We start from the raw sequence: 25,797 nt of genomic DNA, 5'->3' as shown, positions 1-25,797 counted from the left end.
AGCACCCAGAGAGATGGACAGTCTTATCTTCATTTCTTTCAAGTACATGATTGATTTTGAAATGGGATGGGCAGAAAATCTATTCACAGCACTGGAAAAATGTATGTTGGGAGACTATTCGCCTATTTGATAACTGAGTAAGGAGTAGTGGATTTAAAAAATCAAGAGCAAAATTTTATTTTGTACTATGCTGTCAGAATAAATGTGCCTTTATTCAGTTTTTTCCATATATCATTTCTCATGCCCTTGGCTAACATCAAATATGATATTTCTAAGTCAAATGACTTTATAAATATAAATAGTACATGTCTTTCTTTACAAAAGTATCTCGGGGCTACATTAAAGTCTCTTTACCCATAAAATATGTCAATATTTATTTTTTCTCTACTTCAAATAAGACAATGAAGGCACTATAACTACAAAATAGTATGATACATGTAAAATTGCTAAATAAAAACTTAATTTTCAAATCTGTCTCAAATAAAAGGGAGACTACAAAAATTAAACCTCAGTAGTGAATAGAAATACATAGATTGAATAAATATTTATGAGCAACTCAGTCATCAACATTGACTTCAGAATTTTCAGAGCACAGAGTAAAAGGAAGTGATTGGCAAACTATCATTTCAGATTATTATATCAATTTTAATCTTTCTTTTTTCTTTTTGGCACAAAGATAGGGAACACAAATTTCAAGTAGGAGCAACAACCTCTCTTTATTCTTAAAGGTTTTCTCTTCATTTCAAACTGTATGACAATAAAAAATGATTAATTCAGATGACTTGAATCTTTACTATAGAATGAGTATTTACATAGTTCACTAAAAGTTAATCTAAGTTTGAATAAATCATAGTAAATTGTAGGTCAGGCTAAGGCACACACATTCAGTGCTGTATCCATAGGTCCTTTCTGGCCATTGGTGAGGCTCTAAGCCAAGCGTGAGCATATGTTCTAAGTTTGTGTTTGGGAAAGTTTCATTGTAATATTGCTCCTTTTCCTTCTCAAAAGAATCCTGGTTTGGATGATAAATTTTACGCCTGCATTATCTCAACCCCAAGGGGCTGACATGGTGTCTCAGTAAGAATTATTTTCTCCTTTTTCTCTGCATTACGTCTCTGATGGACCCGCACTAGTCTGGCCTATGAGTAACAATATCAGTGCACTCAATAAAGAAAATGCAGGGATCAACAAGTTTCTCTGTAATGACTCTAAGATTAATCCTTCATAAATTCTTTAGTCTTCTTCTGTAAAGAGATCAGTAAGTATCTGCTTAGCATTCTATTTCTAATTGTGTTCTCTTAGATTTGTGTAGCCCAAATTCTTCCAGAGTGAAATTGTGCAATGAACTCTTTAGTCTGTGATTTGGGGCTATACTCACTTTCCTGGACACTCCCCATCAGCCCTCATGGTAACTTTCCTCTGCGCTCACCTTCATTCACAATTGTCCAGCAACCCAGAGCATGAGCAGCTACATTACTATAGATAATTAAGATTAAACACGAGTAAAGTACAAAGTCCCCCACCTGTCACAAGTTGATTCGTGAATGAGGAGTTTGTTACTTACTTCCTTGTGCTCATGATAGTTTATTTGCATCTGAGAGACTCTGCACTTACTTGAAGATAGTTAAAGACTAAATCGATCCCTGAATTGATGCTAGCATAAAGATATTTTCATAGAAGGAGTTGGATTTGAGATGTTCAGACCCAATTCTTGGATATTAATGGGTTCAAAGACACCAAGAATGTTCAAGATACAATCTTGGGTGGCATGTCTTACTTGACAATCAGCCCAGTTTCTGGGGGCTGCTGTCTCAAGTTCTTCTTTGGAGCCCTGGAACCTAGATCTAGGCTGAACCTGAGTGGACAGAGGCTCTACTGCCTCCAGTGGGAATGCCAGGGTTCACCATGATAAAGGTGGCAAGAAGAAGCAGCAATGACAAATGCCATCTGCAAAGCTAATGGGCACAGCACCTGGGCATCAGTGCCAGCCATTTCTAATGAACTTTGACAGTAATGACAGCTGCACAGAACACAATCACCAGGTTGGACAGAATGGAGAAGGCCAATAATCAGCCATAAATCCTCAGCCTTCACTAGTAATGGGAGAATAGCAGGGGATGCAGATTGAGAAGAATGGAGGTTTGGCGTTTAAAACACTCTATTGTCACTAAACCTGGTGTGACCTGTAGAGATAAGGATATGTGGGATCATGATCAGGTGCCTATTTCTTTTACCACTCTTAGGCAGACAAGAGCTTCCCGACTAGAACACCAAGTTCAAGGTGGCCAAGAGTTGTATGTATCTATTGCATGACAGTTGAGCAACAATTGAAAGGACAGAGAACATCTGTTGGATGCCTTTCCATAATCATGTAATTTAATCCTATTACCAACGTCACAAGTTCTGAATTCATGAAACCCATTTTATAGATGACTAAAATGGGTCTCGGGAACATTTGAGTAACTTGCCCACAGATAAATGACATAGCTGAGATGTGAGCACAGATCTGACTAACTCCAAGAGCGGGAATCCAAGACAAACAATGGAAACAGTTGCCATAACACCCAAGACCACTCCCTATCTCCTGCCCCCTGCAGAGGGAAGCAAATGCTGAGCAAAATTCCACAGCTCGGGCTCCAAACCTTCCTGTCTGAAGCTGAAATCCAGCACTGCGGACACTGCTGCTGAGCCTTGCAGCTTGGTGTACATATGTCCATAATCCCTGTGAATGGAAGATTGACTCACAGCCCAGGAAATGAGGCCAGAGCATAATAGTTCCCGCAGAGCATCCGTGCTGTGGTTTGGAGAGGCACATGCTTTTCACATAGAAAATTAAAAAAATAAAGATTGGAGATTTTCCAGCTTCTCCTGCCCCAGCTCCCAGGGCTTCCAACCCAATGCTCTTAGTTCCAAATGTTATTTCCCTGTTAAGTAATCAGAAACCAGGTAAGGTGTCTGTTGCATGGGTGGATGTGACCAAATTTCCAGAGCATTAGTCAAACACTAAGAATTGATGTGACCCTGGTATTATAGGCCCAGCAGTTCCATATGAAGATGGATCTCCATGAGAAAGTGAACCTTCACAGGAAGGGCCATAGAGTGGGAGGGCTCTTTAAGTCCCCACAGATGTCGAAAAATGAAGGGCAATTTAAAAAAAAAAAAAAAAATCATGATCATGAGGTCAAAGGTCAAGTTGTAGATGATTCTTTTTTTTGCCTTGGGGGGACTAAGGATTTAACTCAGGGGTACTTTACCACTGAGATATATCCCTAGCCCTTTTTATTTTTATTTTGAGACAGGGTCTTGCTAAGTTGTTAGGGTAGCCTAGCTAAATGACTGAGGCTAACTTTGAACTTGCAATCCTCCTATCTCAACCTCCCAAATTGCTGGGATTACCTGCATGCACCACTGCCCCCTTGTAGTTGGTTGGTCACTCTTTAGATATTCAAATCAACAAACAACAGGGTGGGTTTCTCTAATATTAATAGGAATAAAGACTGGTTTATCCTTAAAATGCCATTATATTGATGCTGTGGAATACTTCTAAAAAGTATGAATCCATTTCTAATATTTCTTATTTCCATGTGGAAAAAGAAAATGTTTATAGATTTGTACTAATATTTATTGAGCATCTATTATTTTCTGTTCTGTATGCTAAGACTTAAAGGTATTAATCATCCACAAAATATTTGCCAACTATTTTGCAAATAATAGGTGGTATTCATTGAACATCAACTTTGCACTGTTTGGGTGGTTTATTTAACTTAATCCTCCATAAACTTTATACCATTTTCTGCATTTTATAAATAGCAACAGAAATAATAAGGTGGCCTTACTTAAATATAATAAGAGTTACCATATTATTACAAAGTTACTCTGGGCCAGGCATTGTACTAAATAGTTTTCATGCATTGAGCAACTCTATGAAAAAGCAAATACTATTGTTAAATGCTTCCTACATGAAATATCTGGTTAAGAGAGCTTAAGCAATTTGTCCCAAATTACACAGTGAATGAAGATTAAAATCCAGTCAATTGGTTTCAGTGTCTACCATGTTAACCACTGCATAGTATTTCCTCATAACTTAGGAACCTTAATACTCAGAAAAGCTTCTAGGATCACAGAGCTATAAAGAATAGACTTGATGAGAACCAATCCCAGAGTTTTGTTTATTTGTCTTTGTTTTTTACCACAAAGCCCATGTTTTCCCCACTTCATGACCAGGCTGGCATTCTATGGAGTATTTCTTTGGCAACGATGTTCTACCATAAGGCTCTCCGTGCAGCCTCTTAATTATGAACACTACTGCGTCGCCTTGTGTACATCTCAGGATAAGAGAGATCCTGAACCTGAGAACTCTGCTTTTCTGGGCACACTGACAGGCTGGGGACGCTGTTTCAAAGCAAAACAAGTCTCTGAAAGGCTCTGTGAATAGTGAAAATAAATTGAACACTTTGGCTTAGATGAAAGTAATACAGCTTGCAGTATCTTTCATCTGAATTTCTCTGACAGGACATTTCTCTAAGAAATACCATTTGCTAAGTCAGCTGAACCGCTGATGAGTGACCATCATACTTGATTCATCCCATAGTAAGTTTTCAAATGATTTGTCCCAGTTATGTGAGCATAAATTCATAATGATGGGGAAACAAGTGAACTGTTCTTGGAAGTATTAGTATGCATATTCATCAGTTTTGGGTCCTGAGGTAGATCCAGAAAACACCCCCATTTGCATTTCTGTGATGCCATTCTTAAATAGGATATTCAAACCAATGTGCCAACTCGTTTGCATTGTGGTTTTGGCACAAATCTACAACTCATCTGTTGCTTAGTAGAACTTCATTCTGAAGTTTCATTAATTATTTATATCTCCTAAAACTCTGATGAGTATGTTTTCAATGAGATCTGTATTCCTTATCAGCTGCTTTCCAATCCTTTCATAGGACTATTTGGAATGTGTTGAAGTCAAATGCAAGGAGTAATTCCTCATTGGATACATAAGCCATGCCCCCACTCCAGGAGATAGAAACACTAAACTCTTCAATGGGTGCTTTGACTTAAATGCCCGAAGTCCCATTCAATCTAAGTTACAGTCAAATATGAAATATTATTTGATACATGTATATTATCAGAACCCTATCTTCCTGTCATGATGTCTATAATTCATAGCAGTATGTGCAAGGGAATGAGAAAGAGAGAATGAATCCCATGTTTCTTAATATAGATGCCCCTCTACTTGAGGTGGAGCTACAACTTGATAAACTCATAAGTTGGAAGCATCTCAAGTGGAAAAGCATGCAGGACATTTAAACTACACGACGCTGTGGCTTAGCACACTGCACTGGACAGGGTCATTTGTTTAACTCATGCTTCAGTGGCTGCCTGGGAGCTGCAGCTCTTTGCATGCCCTGCACCATGGGAGAGCACCAATAGCATATCATTATCCTGGGAAAATATCAAAATTAAGAATTTGCAATGCAATATTTACTAAATATGTATAGCTTTCTCACCATTGTAAAGTTGGAAAAATTTAAATCAAACCATTGTAAGTCGGGGACCAGAATCTGTCTGTACCTGGACATTCTGAATGCTGCTTTCTAGCTGTATCCACTTTGAACCTGTCTTCTGTGTACTTTAGAGCAATGCCTTTTACAAGATTATCTAGAGCAAGCTTAAAACATTCAAATCCTATGTGCAACCAACAGTAACTGCATTATCTTGTAACTATTGCATAATCTCATTTTCCTTACCAATTTATAAGACCCTGAAGGATAGAGATCAGCATTCTTAGTCATTTGTAACCTGTGTGGCCTAATACAGTGCTCTGTATACAGTAGGTTTGAAATATATGATACATAACTGCATAGGAATTTGACATTAGATTATAATAGCCTGGCGTGGCAGTGCATGCCTGTAATCCTAGTAGCTTGGGAGGCAGGAGGATTGCAAGTCCAAAGCCAACCTCAGCAATTTAGAGAGATCCTAAGCAACTTAGTGAGACTCTGTCTCAAAATAAAAAAAAAAAAACAAAAGGGCTGGGAATATGGCTCGGGGGTTGAAAGCCCCTCGATTCAATCCCTGGTGCAAAAAAGAAAAAGAAATTAATGAAATTAACTAACACATTTAATGAAACTTCAAACAAAATGCTAATGGTACTCTGTGAACCTTGAGAAGATATTTCCTGGGACTGGGGCTCTGGCTCAGTGGTAGAGTACTCGCCCAGCATATGTGAGGCACTGGGTTTGATCCTCAGCATCATATAAAAATGAAATAAAGATATTGTGTCCACCTACAACTAAAAAGTAAATACTTTTTTTAAAAGAAAAAGATAATTTCCAGGGTTATCCAAGAGAATACATACGCATGAAGGGCTGGCAGGTGGGGGTAAGATGATAGGAAAGCTATTCCCGCTCCAGAAAGCTGAAATATTTGAAATAGTATAAAACTAATATCAGGATACACTGAAGAATAAAACAGAATTTTATATATATATATATATATATATATATATTTACACACACACACACACACACAAAATCACTTAAAATTTCTTAGAAATGTCTTTGAAAGTAGAAAGTATGTCCTTCATCTCCCTCCTTTCTGCTAACAGGAATCTGAAATTGATGACTGGAGCTTAGGTAGCCATATTGGACTATGAGTTATATAATCCTATCTTGAGGATGAAGAAATAACACATTTAAGAAATCTCTATCCTTGTTGGAAGACCTAGTCTACTTACCCCTAGACTTAATTTGTATGTGTGAGAGAAAAACAATGGTCTTGTTTACGTCATTCTTGTTCTGATTTTAAATCGAATTCTAACTGATAGGCCTGGGTTAGAACAGTTAGGACCCACAGTACAGATGTGGCTACTAAGACCTCCCTTCTACAGGGCTGATGGTTAGGGCAGAGCAGCAATCGAGGGGTTTGGCATGATTTGATCACTTTTAAAAACCTTCTGTATAAAATGATGTATCATGAAGTTTCTGATCAATTAACAATTAAGTTGTTATCTAGTATTTAGTATGTGTCAAGATAGATCCAAAGCAGTATTTAAAAACTACTCCAGTGGTTGCCCTCTGTGATGCTATTCTAGATTGACCATATATATGCCACTGTCGTAGCCAGTGGAAACAAAGTAGGCTAGCTTATGTTACTACTCATTTGTTCACCAAAAATGTATTCAATGAGTGCCACATACCAAGCATCTTTCCAGGGATACAGCTGCAAATATTAACAGATGAAAGATTCCTGCTCTTGTAAGCTTGTATTATAGTGAAGAAAGACAGAAAACACCCAATAAAGATAGTCAAAATATATAGTATGTCAGAAGCCATGGGTACAAAGAGAAAAATAACAAAGAGGAAGGAGCGTAGGAATGTCTAACTGTGGCAAATTTAGGTCAGGCGAGCAGACAGGGCCTCACTGAACAAATAGCATTTGAAGAGAAAAGGTGAGAGAAAAGAGAAAAGCAAGTTATCTGTATTTGCTTTAAGGTGATGTAAGGCAGAGAGAGGAGAAGGGACCTCAGGAGGTGTGAGGCTTTCAACATTTTCAAAACAGCCACATGGACCTTGCAGCTGGAGCAGAGTGGACACAAAGGAGAACAGTAGGAAATGGGATAAGAAAGGTAAGAGGCGGCCAGCTTGTACAGGGCACTGTCTGTCCTCTTTGGCTTTTACTCTGAGTTAGATGAGGAACCCATAAAAAGTCTTGTGCCAAGAAGTGACATGATCTAAGTTTTAAACCAACCCTCTGGCTGCTGTGCTCTGAATAGTAGACAAGAAACCTCAGAAGGCAGATAGGGGTGGCATGGACCAGAGGTGCTGAGGTGCAGTGAAATTCTTGAATCCTTTTGGTGATGCTGGTAATTCAGAACAAATATGAAGGATTGGATGTAACATATGAGAAAAAAAAAAGAGAGAAAAATCAAGGGTGACTTCAAGGATTTTGGCCTGAGAGACTATAATAATAGGTGATTTCATTAGTGGGTGAGAATGAGGCATTTGTAAGATCCCAGGGTCTGGCAAATCTGGAAAATTCTGAACCTCTGCATGGACCTAGAGTTAAGCTGACCACTTAGGACCTCTGGAGTGTGCCTTATACTTCGGAGAGCTTTGACTTGGCCCTGCTCTTACCATGCTCCTCCTCACCAGGTGAAGCTTCCATGACTAAGAATGTGTCATGTAGCCTTCACTCTGGATCATGCTCCAGATAGGACCTTGGAATTCCCTGTCAACCACCCCAAACCCACTTATCCGATTATGAACCAGCCCATTAATATTTGTAATCCTAGCCAAATGCATTCCTAAGAGATGACTGAATGAAAGGTAGGAAGGGCTATGGGCGGAGCTTGGGGTGAGGCGCTGCACACATCTCTGCGAGGCCCTTTCCCAAGCAGGACATAGTCAGGGAGAGAAGAGAATGGAGGCACACCTAAAAAAATGGAGCTACCTCAAAGACCGCTGTGAGAATAAGTAAAATGCAAAATAAATAAGCAAAATGCTCAGCATACTTCCTCACACATAATAAACCCTTAAATGAGTGGGTTTTTTTTTTCCTATTTCCCTTAAACAGTATCTTACATTTTATGCATTCTTAAATTTTTGAAAAACATTCAATTGGAGAATTTATATGTGTGATTTTCTCGTACCCACTGAACTCTCTCTCTTCCTAACTGGGAGCACATTTACTACCTGGGAGGTCAACACCTCTTGTGCTCTGTCCTAGGAGCTGGTGCTGTGCTTGCCTCTTGAGGCTCTTTCCCATTAGTGTTGATGGGAATCACGCTGCAGAACAAAGCAAGGGTGAGGGGCCCTGCTGAGGAATGACTTTAATGACTTTGAACTTTAAGAAAAGAAGAAAGCTACAGAGGAGAGGACTTAGACTCTGCACCCCTGCTGCCTCTCTAACTGCTATTTTCAGTTAGTGGTTCTGAACAAGTCCCTTCTCAGACTATGTTTTCTTTGTGCCCAAATAGAAGCATATTTCAGAGAACACACCTGGAATCAGGAACTCAACACTTGATAATCCACAGTGGTAAGACTCTTTTACCAACATAAAATGCTCCAGTTCCCAACTCAAATCCAGTCTGTATTATAGAGGGGTGGTAAGGGCAGGGTAGTCATAAAAAATTGTAACTATGATAAGAACATCCACCTAGATTACTATCTTGAAATTTCTGATCCCCAACCTAAACCAGTGCCTCAATTATACCCTATATTCTGGGCATGATTGGGCTGTTCCTCTCGTGTCTTCATTCTCCTACTCAGCATAAAGCTATTTATATCTTTTCTACTCTTCATAGCTTATACTGAGCCACACTAAGAAACTAACCATACAGGCATGGAAACAAACTTTCAGTATGCGAAGTTAAATTATACCAAATAAATGTTTTTGTTAAGACTAAAAATAGAACTACCATATGATCCAACAATGCCACTTCTGGGAATGTACTCCAAAGAATTGAAAGCAGAGATGCAGAGATTATTTGTCCACCCATGTTCACATGGTAGAATTATTTGCTGTACTCAAGAGGTAGAAGCAACTGGAGTGTATATCAACAGGTGAATGGATCGACAAAACGTAGTATACATGCGTAATGGGATATCATGTGGTTTCTAAAAAGGAGGCTATTCTGATGCTAAGTGAAATAAGCCAGCCACAAAAAGGTAAATAGTTATAATTTCACCTGTAGGAGATACCTGAAGTAATTCACAGAAACTGAAAATGGAATGATGGCTACCAGGAACTGAAGGCAAGAGGAAAGAGCGGATACAAAGGTTCAGGCTTGCAAGATGAAAAGTTTCTGGAGATCTTTTTCACAGCCATGTGAATGTAATTAATGCTACTCTACACTTAAAAATAGTTAAGATTGTAAAATTTATGTTATGTGTGTTTTTTTTTTTTACCAACCACAATAAACGGTAAAACACAAACAAAAAACTTTTTGTTTTAAATTACAGTTCCTCAACAAATATGCTTGTGTGTTTACTTCATACCATACCCTCTGCAGGCTCAATTTTTTAACAACAGTACCAAAAGGAAGTCATGAGTGTGGCAGTATAATAAAATTTAGACAAAAAAAGAAAAAAATAGGATTAGCTAGAATTTTGCAACATGATGCTGGATTCATACACACTTTAATCAAGAGCTTTCCTATATACCAACAATGAATCTGCCAAGAAAGAAATCAGGAAAACAATCCCATTCACAATAGCCTCAAAAAAAAAATAAATAAAATAAAATACCTAGGAATAAATCTAGCCAAGAAGGTGAAAGATATCTACAATGAAAACTACAGAACATTGATGAAAAAAAAATGAAGAAGACCTCAGATGATGGAAAGAGTTTCCATGCTCACGAAATGGCCATACTTCCTTTAAAATTATGCAAAGAAAGGAATGAAGAATTCCTGTGTCAATTCTCCCTCCTTGCTTTATGCACACCTTCACTTTGAACACCTGCTTGATTTCTAGTGAAGCATCTAGTATAGCAAGATGAACATGACAGGCATTGGCCTGACAGGCATTCCTGGCCTAAGATCACACAGGCAAATTCTAGGAGGAAAGGCCAGTTTGATGATTACAGTTGTACAAAAGCAGATGTGTGCCCCAGAAAATGCTTTAAGTGCAAAATTCCGAATAGCAGATCTATTTTCTCATTTCTATTAAAAGATTGGAGAATTGGTTTTTGGGGAAACACTCTCATCCAGAGACATAAGTGGTATTATAATTACAACTACGGTGGCAGCTTTTCAAGAATGCATCTACTTCCTTGGCAGAGTCCTTGGCAAAAAGCACAAACTCAGAAATTCTATCAACGAATTTGTTGAACAAGTCATAAGATGGCCAGGAAAATCTCTGGAAGACTTAAGAAATTTCCAATGAAGCCAAACAACTCAAAATTCCTCAACTTGGACTTTAGGCAATTTTTTCAAACTTCCAAACTCAGAGTCCTTCCTTCTCTCTCTCTCTCTCTTTCCTTCCTTCCTTCCTTCCTTCCTTCCTTCCTTCCTTCCTTCCTTCCTTCCTTCCTTTCTTCCTTCCTTCCTTCCTCTTTCTCTCACATCATAAATTGGAGGTCAGCAGTTGGGAAATATTTTCCTAATTGCTCAGATAATAAATATTTTTTTTAAGATATACAGTCTTGCAAACTCTTGCATACTCAGCTCTGCCATCAAAGCCTGAAGCAAGTTATAAATAATAAGTAAATAAAGGAGCAAGACTGCATTCCAATAAAACTTTATTTACAAAAGCAGGTGAGGAACTGGCTTTGGCCTGCAGGCTATGGTTTGCTGACTCCTGTTTTAGACCATAATCAAGATTTTGGATTTCATTTTAATAGCAGTGAAACCACTGGGTAATTCTGAAATAGAGAACAAATATGATCTTATTGAAGCTTTAGAAAAGCATCACTCTGACTACTGAATGGAGACACAAAGTAGGAGTAAAAAAAAAAAAAAAAAAAGTAGAACTCCAGGTAAAACACAAAGATAGTTTGAACTGAAGGAGCAAAAGTGAGGGTGAAATGTGACAGAATTCAGGGGAGAGGCCAGGGCTGGACACAAAATTTTGGAGTCTATAAGATATTGGTGTCATTTAAAGATATAGAATGAGGTGAGATTACCTAGAGACATAGTGAAGATTGAAATTTTAAATAGAGTAGCTGGCCAAAGATTGAAGTCTGGGCAGCCTCACATCTAAATATAAGGCAGAGAGGAGAAATCCCTTATCCAAGAGGCAGGGGTTTGGTACACCTATGCACAGACATTTCAGTCCTATGAGAGGAGGAAAGGCAGAGAGCACAGTACATATGCTGATAAGTTAATGATGGAAAAACTTAGACATTCTTTTCCAATTGCTGCTATATTCTCAGTGAAATATTAAGCAAAATCATGAGACCAAAGAACTTTGGCAGAAGGTTTGAGGAAAAAGAAAACAAGACACTAAACAATCATTGTGAAAAGTGGGAAACCAGGGCACTGATGAATACACATTTGAAATTTCTCTGGATAATCTAATAGCTCTATCCAGAAGACCATAGCTGGGTTGGAACAGAAGTGAGGTTTGTTGTAGTCAGCTTTCTCACTGTTATGACCAAAAGACCTGACAAAAAACATTATAGGAGGAAAAGTTTATTGAGGGGTAGGAGTATTAGAGATCCAAAGATAGCTGGCTCTATTCCCGGGGGCTCAAGGTGAGGCTGAACATCATGGTGGAAGGATCTGGTGGAGGAAAGTGATTCAGGAATCACATCAAAGAGAGACTCCAGTCACCAGGTACAAAATATAAACCCCAAAGGCACATCCCCAGTGATACTTTCCAGCCACCCTCTACCCACCTCTAGTTACCACCCAGGATTAATTCCTTGATTAGGTTAAGGCTTTCATGACCCAATCATTTCACCTCTAAGTCTTCTTGTATGGTTTCACACATGAGATATGGGTACACCTCACATCCACACTATAACAGGTTTTAAAAAGTAAGTATGATGAATAAAGAGAGAGGCAAGAGATTTGATTCTATACCCCATTTTGCCTTTCTTAAAGACATTCTAAAATAACATGTAATGAAAAAAAATGATTATGGATGGTTATTAAATAAGAGTGATGCCCTTAAAACCAACCAGGAAGACTCATCAGTAAATTCTTATTATTTCAGACCAGCCAGTGATCTAGAGTAATAGGTCTCTTATAGGTAAACATCATGTAGCTATTCCTCTTGGAGTATCCACACACTCTTGTCCATGTGAGAAGTAATACGATGCAAGTCAACACCTACAGTTGCTGGGGTCCTAAAAAGATAGATAAGGGTGGTAGATGTGTCTTTTGTTCTAATGAGATGAATCCTGGGAGCTCCAGATAGTTTTGGGATGGAGGCTGGTCACCAGAAAGATCAATTGTCATTTAGAAACTTGGAACTTTCCCCTCTGGAACTCCACCATCCACAGAGAGGAGAGGGGCTAGAGATTAAGTTAATCACCAAAAGTCAATGGCTTAATTGTATCTATGTAAGCAAATCTCCATAAAATTCCCATAATAGATGGGGCTTGGAGAGCTTCCAGAATGAGGTATCCCAACTCCACTAGGCAGGATCTCCTGTGCTCAGGACACTTCTAGATGTGGTTATGTGTACTTTTTCATATGGCTGCTCATTTTTATCATTTATAATATCCCTTATAATAAATTGGAATATGCAAGTAAAGCGTGTTCCTGAGTTCTGTGATCCATTCAAGCAAATGATCAAATCCCAGGAGGGATCAGGGAGCCCCTAATTTATAGCCAGCTAGTCAGAACACAGGATGCTTGAGATTTGTGACTGGTGTCTGAAATGTTTGGGGGCAATCCTGTGGGACTGAATCTGCAGGATTTGCATTAATTGAGGGCAGTTACTCTTTGCATTGAATTGGATTGTTAAAGACCCTTTTGGTGTTAGATGAATCAGAGATTTGATTGTTGGTATTAGGAACCATCCCAAAAACTGCTCAAAAAAATAACTGCCTATTTTTTTGTTTTGCCTCTCTTAAAGACATCCTGAAATAACATGTAATAAAAAAATGATTATGGATGGTTATTTAATAAGAGCAATACCCTTAAAACCAACCAGGAAGACCAGAAATTTGTTTTTTTAAAATTCATTCATTTTTTTTAGTGACATATGACAGTAGGATCCATTTTGATATAATTATAGAAGCATAGAATATATCTTTTTCTAGTTAGAATATATCCCCATTCTTATAGACATACATGATTATAGGATTCACTGTAATATTTTCATTTATATGCATAGGAAAATTATGTCAGATTCATTTTGCTGTCTTTCCTTTCCCTATCTATCTCTTCTCCCTTTTCTCCATTCCCCATTCAGACATCTCAGTTTTAAATAGTCATATCCACAGGTAGCCTCATATCAATACCCTTTATCAGAAAAAAGAACAGGAATTCTTTAGGTGAGGATGAATCAGAACCTTTTTCCAGATCATGTTGACATAGACATTTGGGAGTTCTATACCTTTATTGGAATTATGTTTTCTCATTAAAAACAGAATATTGACCTTTGCCAGTGATACTTTAAACTCGTACAAGGGTTATTGGTTGAATATTGTGCTTGGTCATAGCTAATGTGTACAAATTTGCATATCTTTTGCAATAAAATATTACATGATTTTAGATATAGTTTCTATACACAAAAAGAAAATTGTTAAACTTTTATTGATCTATAAATGACACTATACAGTCATTCCAAAATGACTGTTTTCAGGGGAATATATAAGAAGCACTTTAAATAGATATCTATTCTAATAACTGCCTATTTTTATGGGAATTTTTGTATACTTCATAAGGTATATGCACTTAAATACACACATTTTATTCAGCTTTTATATTTAACCTACTTGTGACTTTAAATTAGTGTGTTCCTTTTAAGCAACTTGCTTTCTCATAGAATCATCTTTTTCCTCTTCAATTTATTGGAAGAATTTGTGAAGAATTGATATTAATTACATTAAAAGTTTGTTGGAATTTATCAGTGAAGGCATCTGAACCTGAAATTTTCTTTGTGGGTAGTTTTTAATCTCTTTGTTATTCAACCTCTTTATTTGTTGTAGGTCTGTTCATATTTTTCACTATTTCTCAGGTCATCTCAATAGTTTGAGTCTAGGAATTTTATTTATCTTGTATGTGTAATTTAATTTGTTAATAGAGAGTTCTTCATGGTATTCTTTTAGTACTCATTTTAAATATTTCTGTAAGTTCAGTGATAATGTACTGCATTCACTTCTAATTTTAATAATTTAGTCTTCTCTCTTTTCTCAGGCAGTCAGATAAAGATTGACAATTTTGTTGATCTTTTCAAAGAAAGAAATTTTGGTTTCATAATTTTTTCTTTTGTCTGTCTATTCTCTATTTCATTAATTTCTGCTTTAATCCTTATGGATTCCTTCCTTCTGCTTTTGGCCAGTTTGATTTGCTCTACTTTTTTCCAGTGTTTTCAAGTAGAAGTTTTAGCATTGATGTAGAATCTGTCTTATTTTATAACATAGGCATTTATAGGTATAAATCCTCCTGTAGGTACTGCTTTAATTGTATCCCATGATTTTGGGATGCTGTATATTCATTTTAATTCATCTTCAAGTATTTTAAAATTTTTCTTGTGATTTCCCTTTTTAGCCCACTGGTTAATTAGGATGACTTAATTTACCAGGTCCTTTTTGTTACTGATTTCTACTTTTATTCTGCTGTACTCAGTAACACTTTACATAATTTCTATACTTTTTAACTTACTGAAGCTAATCTATCCTGGACAGTGTTCCATGTACCCTTGAGAAGACTCTATTTTTGCTATTGTAGGTGGTGTGTTTTATAGATGTTTGGGGGTCTAGGTGGTTTATAGTGTTTGTTATCTTCTGTTTCCTGTTGGTATTCTGCCTAAATATTCTATCCATTGTTTAAAATATGACATTGAAGTCTCCAACTATCATTGCTGAATTGTCGAAATCTCCCTCCAGTTCTGTTAGTTTTTGCTTTATGTATTTTGGGACATCCAAAGGATCTTTAGCTCATTTCCTGAACTCAGAAAGACTTCTACTATGTTCAGCCTTGAGTTCCTGTGACCTTGAAGTTCTTTCAAAACAATAATATGAGCAATTATAGAGCTCACCTAATTTATTTCCAATCTCTGAGGGATCATGTCCCATTACCTAATATTCAGTATGCTGAAAACCATTGTTGCATATATTTTATCTAATTTTCTACCCTTATTTTAGTTAGAAGGGCAAGTTAGGCCTCTGCAACTCTACTTTCACAGTAGTACAAGTTAGTTAGACTTATTTTAAGTCATATTGTTGCAAGATAAAATCTGAAAAGAGGGGTTAATAACCTTCCTTAAAGGACTAGATAGTACCTATTATACTATTTAGGTATTGCCAGCCATCTAGTCTGTCACATATACTTAACTCAGCTATTTTAGCGCAGAAGCAGCCATAGATATATAAATAAGCTAGTGTGGCTGAGTTCCAATAAAACTTTATTTACAAAGACAGATCATGGTCTCCTGGCTGTAGTTTGACAACTTCTAACTTAAAATATTAATCTTGTACTTTTCCTTTCCAGATTTCTGACAAAATTTTTAAGTGCCAAAATAGGCTCTTGAGAACTAAAACAGAAGTTTCAACGGATGAAAATCAAAGTGTTTATGGAATGATATTAGGAATAGAATTGAAAAACAGCCAGACTACCTATACAGACTCTTTCATCTTATCCCTCCTACTTGTCCCTTAGACTTTAAAGAAAGAATCACTGGATCTGAGGAGATTAGGGAAAGGGAGATGTGGTGCTAACTCAATCAAAAGACCAGAAATGATAAAATGTGACAAGGATAAAACACAAGAAGAAAGTAGATGTGATTAATAATAAAGATTATTATTATTATTAATAAGAGATTCTGACTACAACTGTAGATCAGTATCAAAGAAACGCACAAAATCTGGGCCAATATCCACAGACTATGTGAGCACCATGCCTGCCCCCCCCCACCAACGACCACCTTTAAATTGTCATAGCCCTCAAAAAACAAAAAGAAAAAAACAAACAAAAAACCCAAACCTGCTTTGCACTTAGAGAAGGATGATAATTTGAAAAGGAAAGTCCCATTAGGTGTCGTTCTGAGAGAAAATTTAAACTGGTAAAACTCATTTTCATTATCTTCATTATGTCTAACTATCCCAAATATGTCAATATGTCTTCCGATTTTAATGAAAGTATACCTGATTTTTTTTTCCTTTTCATGTTGGGAGAAGGAAATGCTATTAACTAATTTTATAATCCATAGTTGCTGGATTTAGCAATTCCATTTTCTTAATCCTCACATGAATTTTATTTGCTGATTTTTTTTAGATCTTTACTATTTGAGAAACTCTGATTTTATTAGTTCACATTTATAGCTATATGGCTAATTATTATTAGTTAAGCATTCTATAAAAAATTCAAAGTCTGCATTAATTAACTCTAATGGCCCCTATGAAGCACCACCATTAGCAGCCTGATGCGTGAAACCACATATCCAGCATCACACAGGTGGAACCAAGACCAAGATGAAAGGTTTTCTGACTGTAATCCATGCTTTTTCCATTATTCTGAGCCACCAGTGATGAAAATTAGTTCAAAGTTTCTTGCGGAGCTTGAATTTCTTAAAAATTATTTGAGGTTTCCTAGATGGAGGAGCCCCCTTTCAGCACAAAATAATTTTGCAAAATCATTAGTAAGAACATAAAAATTGGACCATCTATGATGTTGCTCAGATGTTTCCAAAGACAATTCACCTTATGGGAACACTCATCAGCAGTGTTAAGTGTCAATTCCAGGGCTCTATGCACTGATTCAAGCAGAAACAGCCAGTTGGTTTCAGTGATCTGTTCCTGGTTGCTGTTCTCTCTTACCCACAACTCTTTCTCTTCACAGGCCCCTTAAAGATCATTCAGAAACACTGAGTCATGTTTAACCTGGTTTCAGTAAAGAGAGGTTATCAAAAAAAATCAAGGAAGCTGCCTAGAACCCCAGGACAAGAAATTCAGCTCAGGCTTTCTTAGGTATTTTCTGTAACCTCACAGTCTCTCATTTCTTCTATTTACCCCATTGACCCCATTCTTGTATATTTTTTAAATATGTAGAATCTGCTAGAATTTGATCAACAGTATACAGAAGTCCAAAAATTGCTACTGAGAAATGGCAGCCTCAGTCCCAAGTCTACATCACCTTACAAATAAAGTATCTTCTATAAATAATTTGTGTGAGCATAAAGAAGTTATTGAAGTTTCCAATGTAACTGAACATACAATAAACATTTTCTTTGTAAGCAAAAACCTGTCGAATTTTCAAAATGCTCCACATTCTCTTATTTCTTCCTTAACTTAATTCCATAGAGGAGATAGATAGGTGTCTGTTGATTCATTTTATAATTGAAAAAAAACAAACTCAGAGACTAAGTGATTAACTCAGGTAGCTGAGTCAGAGACTGAAACTGGGCTTCCTGGCTTCTAGTCCATGGCCCTTTCAATACCCCTGTCCATGGCCACTGCCCTGTGAAAGGAAGAAAAGTAGTGATGTCATGGAGGTGATGACAGAGGCCAACAAGTGGGTGAGTGGAGTGTTTTCTAAGTTGGTCAGAGTTCTGTCATTCTATAAACTGATTATTATTCTTGGACCTCAACTGCTCCTCTCTTTCCTTTTGCTCTTCCTTCTGAACACACCAAATTATTTTAATTTGTGTTTTCAAATTTTACTTAACTTTTAACTTCCTATAGATGGATTCCTCATCTGATTGTGAACCATGAATGACCTGAAAAGCCAGCAGAAAATAATATGGACGATGATAATAATGACAATAACAATTCAAAGCCATCCTTTTATAGGATTAAAGTTTCTTTTGAAACTGACGAATGGAATAAAAAAATTTTTTTGAAGACAAATGTTAAATATCTGCCATGAGATGAAAGAATTCTTTATTCAGTGATTGATATGAGCCCAAGGAACTAACTCCATGTGTTGAAACAGAGCAGAGAAACGTGAGTACAGAGGTATTATGCAAACAAAGAACAGCATTTCCATATGTATAAGTTTAACAGGGTCTGGCTGAAGTGAGCTTTGGGGCACCTTCCCTAACACAGACATCTGAATCTGGGATTTGTATCTAAAACATTCTCCATGGTTAGATCATTGTTTACATAAATGTAAGGTGGTAGTTTCTGGTAGGGTATCCTGAGTGAGAATTTGCTAGTGAAGAAAACATGAATACAAATTTCAAATGTTTCCAAGACATATATAAATAAACACAATGTTAACACAGCAATGACATAGCTGCAGGTTATGCCAAGTAAATCAGGTAATGTTTCAACCTAGATTTGTTCTGCCTGCAAGTTTGCCATTGTGTGAAAAAGACTAGGACATCTGAAAACACAGAGGATCAAATTCTGAAGCAGGGAATATAATTTCTAAGCGTAAACTAGAAAAAGGTATCGCATGGCTCATAGGCCAGCCTAAAAGGGACCGAGTTGTCACATTTTAATTTAAATGGAAACTAAAACTGAGCCTAATTACTAAAATGCTTACTCACATATCTTTAGTGGACCTTTATACAATGGATATGTACTTTGTACTTTTAATAAAATGACTACTACCTTAAATGATTTCTTTTGCATCTCAAAATTATATCCCAGAGTCAGAAATATCTCTATTTGGCTTCTGCACTAAAAATCTCACCAAGTCACTTGTTGCTTTGGAGGCCAGTTTCTTCATTTGCATAAATGGTAAAATTAACCCTATCTACTTCTGAGGTCTGCTGAAGGAATTGAAAAAAAAAAAAAGTTATTTTACACCATAAAGTACTGTATACAGAACAACTTACAAAAAAAAAAAAAAAAACTCCCTCTCTCTTCTATTTTCTTCTAACTTCTCAGTAATCCTTTTTCATCTTACTTAAGCTCAAATTTAACTTTAACACCTCAAAATTTCATACTCTAACTCCAAGTTGAAACCCTCCTTGGCCCTGAGAGCACTCTAGCTCAGAAGACTGGTGGGCTCTGCAGTTATTGGAGCCTGCTTACCCAGTGTCTGGTGGCCAGTCAAGGGTAGATGGAGGCTGAAAACCCCTTCTTTCCTGTGTTCGGTTGATACTCAAAACCAACTAAAAATCCCCTGTTACTACATAAGGTACAGTTAAATCTGGAAAAATGGAAATAATTATGGTTTTGTGGAGTCACTTTAAAAATAGAAGCATCTTGTCTATTATGTTCTTTTTCTTTCAAATAACCCAAAAGTAATGAGACTTCCTAGGGATTAACTTGCTCATCTGACCAAATCTGGCTCAACATGCTGACAATGTCTGGTGAAAAGATGTGACTACCACAAACACAGCTTCTCATCCCCTGCACCATGTTTTACTCATTACCTGGCAAAGGTACAAGCCCAAATTCTCGTAAACCTCCTGATTTTCCACTCATAATTTGGGGAAGTAAATTGTGGCTGAGAAACCACATGAAACTCCATTAAGTGAATCTAAATAAATGATATCTCTGCAAATGAATCACTTCTTACCCAAATTCCATGTACAGCAGAGACAAGAATGGCCAATAAATACCAGATTCCCATTAACAACAATGCACAGAATTGATCTGAGGGACAGCTCCATCTCAATTGCAAGTAAAGAGAAAGCAGTGTTCACTATTCCTGTTCACAGCTTAAAACAAAACAAAACAAAAACTGCAATCCAACAACAGCTCGGTGTCTGTGTTACAACTGTCTCACCATATGGGTTAAATAAGACAAGTAAGAAAATTTGGTTCATTAAAATGGATGCCAAAGATAGGAGCAAAGAAAAAGGTTTTTAGGTACGAGGATTGCTTTGAAAGAAGTATGTAACTTTTAAATTGCACAATATATATATTTTTTATGATAGGCCATTTTCTTGGCAAAGTTGTGCTAGAATGTCCTCTAAATTCCTTAAACAAATATTTGTGGAGTTTGTATTGTATTTCAGGGAATGTGCTCAGTCCTGGGAAGATGATAGTAAACAAAAGTATACTTCTTGCTCTCATGAGCCAAATACAATTCACTGCCTGTTTATTATCAATAAAGTTTTATTGGAACACAATCCTCTGGTTATTTGTTCATTCCGATTGCTTTCATGCTACAATGACAGAGCTAAGTAGCTGTTGCCCAGAATACATGACCTAAAAAGCCTAAAATATGTACCATCTGGCAGGAAAAATTTTGCCAACCCTTACTCTAGGGAAAAATTAAATAAGCATAGAGGAAATTATAATACTGTTTAATAAGAACTATGACTGGGGAATGTTGCAGTGTTATGTGGCAATAGAGAAAGGGCACTGTTATGGTTTCAGTGTCTTCATAAACACTCATGTGAAATTTAATCCCTATTGTGATGTTTTAAGAGGGGAACCAAGGGGGAGCAGTAAGAGGTGATTGGGTCATGAATCCATTAGGGGATTGATGAATTCATAGATTGATGGGTTGTTGAAGGAGTGGTTTTGTTATAAAATTGAGTTCAATATGTCTTAGTATGTGGTACCTTCTACTATGTGTTAATTCAGCAGGAAGACCCTCACTAGGTTCTAAGTAAAGGCCAGCACTATGCACTTAGATTTCCAGAGTGATGAACTAAATAAACCATTTTGCTGCTGTTGTTGTTGTTGTTGTTATAATTCACCCAACCTGTGGTATTCATTTATGGAAACAGAAAATAGAATAAGACAAGTACATAATTCTAATTTGGAAAATCAAGAAAGATTGATGTAACATTTAAGATGAGACTTAAAAATTAACAAGAGTCTATCTGGTTGATGGGGACAGAGAGAGTATTCTAAGGGAAGGTTGTATACAAAGTCCTTGTGGTATCAATGCAAATTGAGATATATATATATATATATATATATATATATATATATATATATATATATGGATAGATATAGATAGATATAGATATATTGATATATAGATAGATAGATAGATAGATAGATAGATATCAATTGGGCAAGAATAAGGTGAATGGAGTACAGACAAGAAAAAATGGCAGAGAAAAAATCAGCACCCAATTCACAAAAGTTCCTCAAGTTATCCTGTGAAGTTTTGAAATTATTGTGAGTTTAAGCTGTGGGAAAAAGTAATGGAGCTGCATGAATCTATAATTTGGTGTTTAAGTCTTACAATAAGGCCAATTTCTGGTGTAGCCACTAGGAAAACAAAAGCAATGAACTTTGAAATTGAGATTCATCAAGAAATGCCAAAAATCAAATAAATACATTTTCTCCCAATCCCTTCAATTCATTGCTGAGAGAATTAAGTGGCTGGGACAGCATGCCACTAACATTTCCCATAACTCTTGGGTGATGCTTCTACTACAGTTTGTGCTGACACCACAACAAAAACACATCCACAAAGATAGTCAGTGATGAGGAAGCCAAGCTGCCCTGCCTGAAAACGGAAACCACTGAGGCAATTTAGGTTTGACTTCACTTCTCCATTACCATGTTCACATAATCGCCCATGATTTCCCTCCTATCTTATTGGTAGTTTCATTTCAATCTTTTATCCTGTTCATCATCTGCCAGGTCTCTTAATGTTGGCTTTAAAGCCTATCTACATTAACCCCTTTGGTGAGCATAACCCATCTCATTGCTTTACTCTCCATCATGAGCCAATGATTCCCAAACACACATCTTTAACCCAGGCTTTCCTCCTGAATTCAGTCTTATTTGTCCACTTGTCTGGAAAGACAGCTCCACTTGCATGCTTGTAAACATCACAAGCTCAATAATATATCCCTCACCAAATTTATTCCTCTTAAAACTACTCCATCTGCAGTTTTTTCCATCTCATGTGATGGTAACTCCATTATTTATGCTGTTTGAGCCAAACATATTGAAGTCATCCTTGACTCCTCTCTTTTTCCCACACTCCTTGTCCGTCTGTCATGGAATCCTCTTGGTTCTGACACCAAGAAATATACAAAACTTAACCTTTGTCTCCATCTCCACTGCTGCCACTGACCACTGATATCTTCCACCCGAACTTTTGAAATAGCATCCTGATGGTTTTCTCTGATTCTATCCTTGTCCCTTCAAGTCTATTTTTGACAGAGGAATTGGAGGGATTCATTTAAAATGTAAGTCAAAATGGCTCAAATCCCTGTATTGACTTCCTATCTTACTCAAATGGCTATGCTCATTCCACAGCAGTCCCTATTGCTTCTCGAATCATATCTTCTATTCTCTCTCCCTCGCTCACTGCATTCTAGACCTACTGATCTTGTTTCTCAATATAGCAGGGGTCCTTCTGCCTTGGGTCTTTTGTGCTGGCTGTTCACTGTACCTGGGATTTTTTTTTCCTCCAGCTGATTAAATGGCCTATTACTTCACTTGCTGGAATAAATTGAATTCTGTTCCTCAATTCTTCATCCCTATATATTCATACCCTGGCTATGATCTCATCATAGGTACAATGTATCCTCTGCCCCTTGACCTCAGTCTTAGCCCATTTGATTTCTCTTGACCAAAGGTATGTGGACAAAAGTAACAGAAGGCCAGTTTGTAGCTTATATCTGAAGAGGCTTGCTCTCTTGATTTTCTATCACCACAAAGGTCTTCCCCCACTGAACTGTGCAACTATACTCAGCCTATGCCCTAGAATGAACACACATAGAACAGAAATGCCCCAGCCAATCTGTAGAACATTGTAAAATATTGTTGCTTTAAATCAGGGACTGGCAAACTTCTCCTGTAAAGGGCCAGATAGCAAATGTTTAGGCTCTGTGGAGCTGAGTCTCTACTGTAACTATTCTGCCATTGTAGTTTTTAATAGCCGCGTGTCCTATGCAAATAAGTAAAAAAAAAAAAGTCTGTAGAACTAATTTATATAAATAAGCAGTGGTCCTGATTTGGTTCCCTGGCTATTGATAGTTAACAGGACTTCTTAACCATTGGGTTATAAGATGATTTGATAGGCACAAAAACTGGCCAATATATCTCTTTCAATGTTTGTGTATATTATATTCTATCCCAACCACCCTTTTTTTGTTTTTATTAGTGCATGATAGTTAAACATATTGGGGTTCATTTTGATATATTCATAGATGCATACAACAATTTCAACCCCTGCTACTTCCTGTTTCAGTTCTCTTGTCCTTCACTGATTCCCTTCCTCTATTCTACTAGACTTCCTTCCATTTATTTATTTTTTGAATTGGCACATTATAGTCATATGCAAGAGTGGAATTCATTGTGATACATTTATACATGCATATAGCATAATTTACATAATTTGGCCAATTTCATTCTGTAATTCCTCTCCTTTTCCTTCTTTCTTCCCTCCTGCTTAGCCCTCTTGCTCTACTCCACTGTTCTCCCTACTTATTTTTTTCTTCATGAACTCCCCCATGTTTAATTCTTTATTCTCTCTGGCTTCCACATTTATGAGAAAACATCTGACCTTGACTTTCTGAGTCTGTCTTGTTTCACTTAGTGTTCTCCAGTTCCATCCATTTACCAGCAAATTACATCATTTCATTCGACTTTCTGTCTGAATAGAACTCCACTGAGTATATATAACGTGCTTTCTTTGTGCATTGGTCTGTTGACGGGCATCTAGGTTAGTTCTATAACTTGGCTATTGTGAATTGCGTCACTGTAAACATCCCAACCACCCATATTTTTTTAAAGATGGTATTAAGATATAATTCACATTCCATTAAATCAATCTATTTAAAGTATATAGCTCAGTGGTTTTCAGTATATTCACTATATATTAGGTTTCTATTGTTGTTGTAACAAATTACCACATATATTATGGTTTTCAACAATACGAATTTATTGTCTCATATTTCTGTAGGTCCAGAGTCCTAAATGCATCTCCTTGGGCTAAAATTAATGTGCTAGCCAGACTAAGTTTCTCTCCAGAGGCTCCAGAAGGGAATCTATTTTCTTTACTTTTCTCCTTACTCCACCTTCAAGGCTAGCAATGACTGGTAGAGTATTTCCCATGATGCCATCTCTCTGGTTTTACCTCTTCTGCATCTGTCTTCCCCATTTAAGGACTCTTGCAATTGCTCTGGGCCCACTCAGATTATCCCTCTGTTTTATGTCAACTGATTCCATCTGCAACCTTAATTCATCCTTAAATTTAAACATAATATATTTATAGATTTTGGGAATTTGGCAATGGACATGTAGGGATAGGAGGAATGGAATTAGTCCACTACCCATTACAGAGTTGTGTAGCCAGTGTTACAATCTAATTCTAGAACATTTTCATCATAGACACCATATTTTAAACTGTAACTGCTCTTTCCCCATCAATAATCCTGTTTTCCTTACCATGCTCTTTCCCCCCATTACTTATTTACATCTTTTAAAACTACCACTCCCTTTCTTATGTTGTTCCCTTTACAATTGTTTTCTTCTCACTAGACTGTAAACTCCATAAATACAAAGGTTTTATCTGTTTTGTTCATTGATATGTCCCAAGCACTTACAAAAAATGACACTCAAGCAGATTTTCATACATTTGTTAAACAAATGAATAAATCATTTCATTATCAATTTTCTACCAGAAAAACACATTTTAAAGAATGGTATACATTGATCTGAAAAACTAAGACTGACATTCTATAGAATTTACTAGAAAACATTCAAGTTCATTGTTTAAAAAATGGTCTATGATTATTTTATAAAAATCATAGAAAGAAGAAACTTCATATCTTATCACTACAGAGCAAATTGAGGAAATCTTATCCCTACCCCTGAGATACCTGGATCAGTGTTGCATACCAAATTTAGACATTGGGGGAGAAAGTAAATGTGATTTAAGACTGAGGGGTTGTAAGATGGGCTCCTGCTTCAGAAACAGGCTCTTTTTGAACATGATACCATTTGGATAATGCAGTTGGGCTATAGCAGGGAATAGTCATCAAACATACCACTTATTGAATATCTAGTGAGTGCCAAGTATGACAGTAGGGCAGAGTCCTACAAAATAAGTGCTGTTATTTCCACTTTTCAGGTGAACCTCTAAGAGATTTGGAGATGCCTTTAAGATTAACTGATCGACATCTCACTCCAGTCAGAATGGCAGCTATTATGAAGACAAACAACAATAAGTATTGGCGAGGATGTGGGGAAAAATGTACACTCATATACTGCTGGTGCGACTGCAAATTGGTGTAGCCAATATGCAAAGCAGTATGGAGATTCCTTGGAAAATTGGGAATGGAACCACCATTTGACCCAGCT

Source organism: Callospermophilus lateralis, chromosome 7, assembly GCF_048772815.1.
Source record: "Callospermophilus lateralis isolate mCalLat2 chromosome 7, mCalLat2.hap1, whole genome shotgun sequence".
NCBI classification, from domain to species: domain Eukaryota; kingdom Metazoa; phylum Chordata; class Mammalia; order Rodentia; family Sciuridae; genus Callospermophilus; species Callospermophilus lateralis.
The sequence above is the reverse complement of the archived record's forward strand: the minus strand, read 5'-3'. Positions refer to the sequence as shown.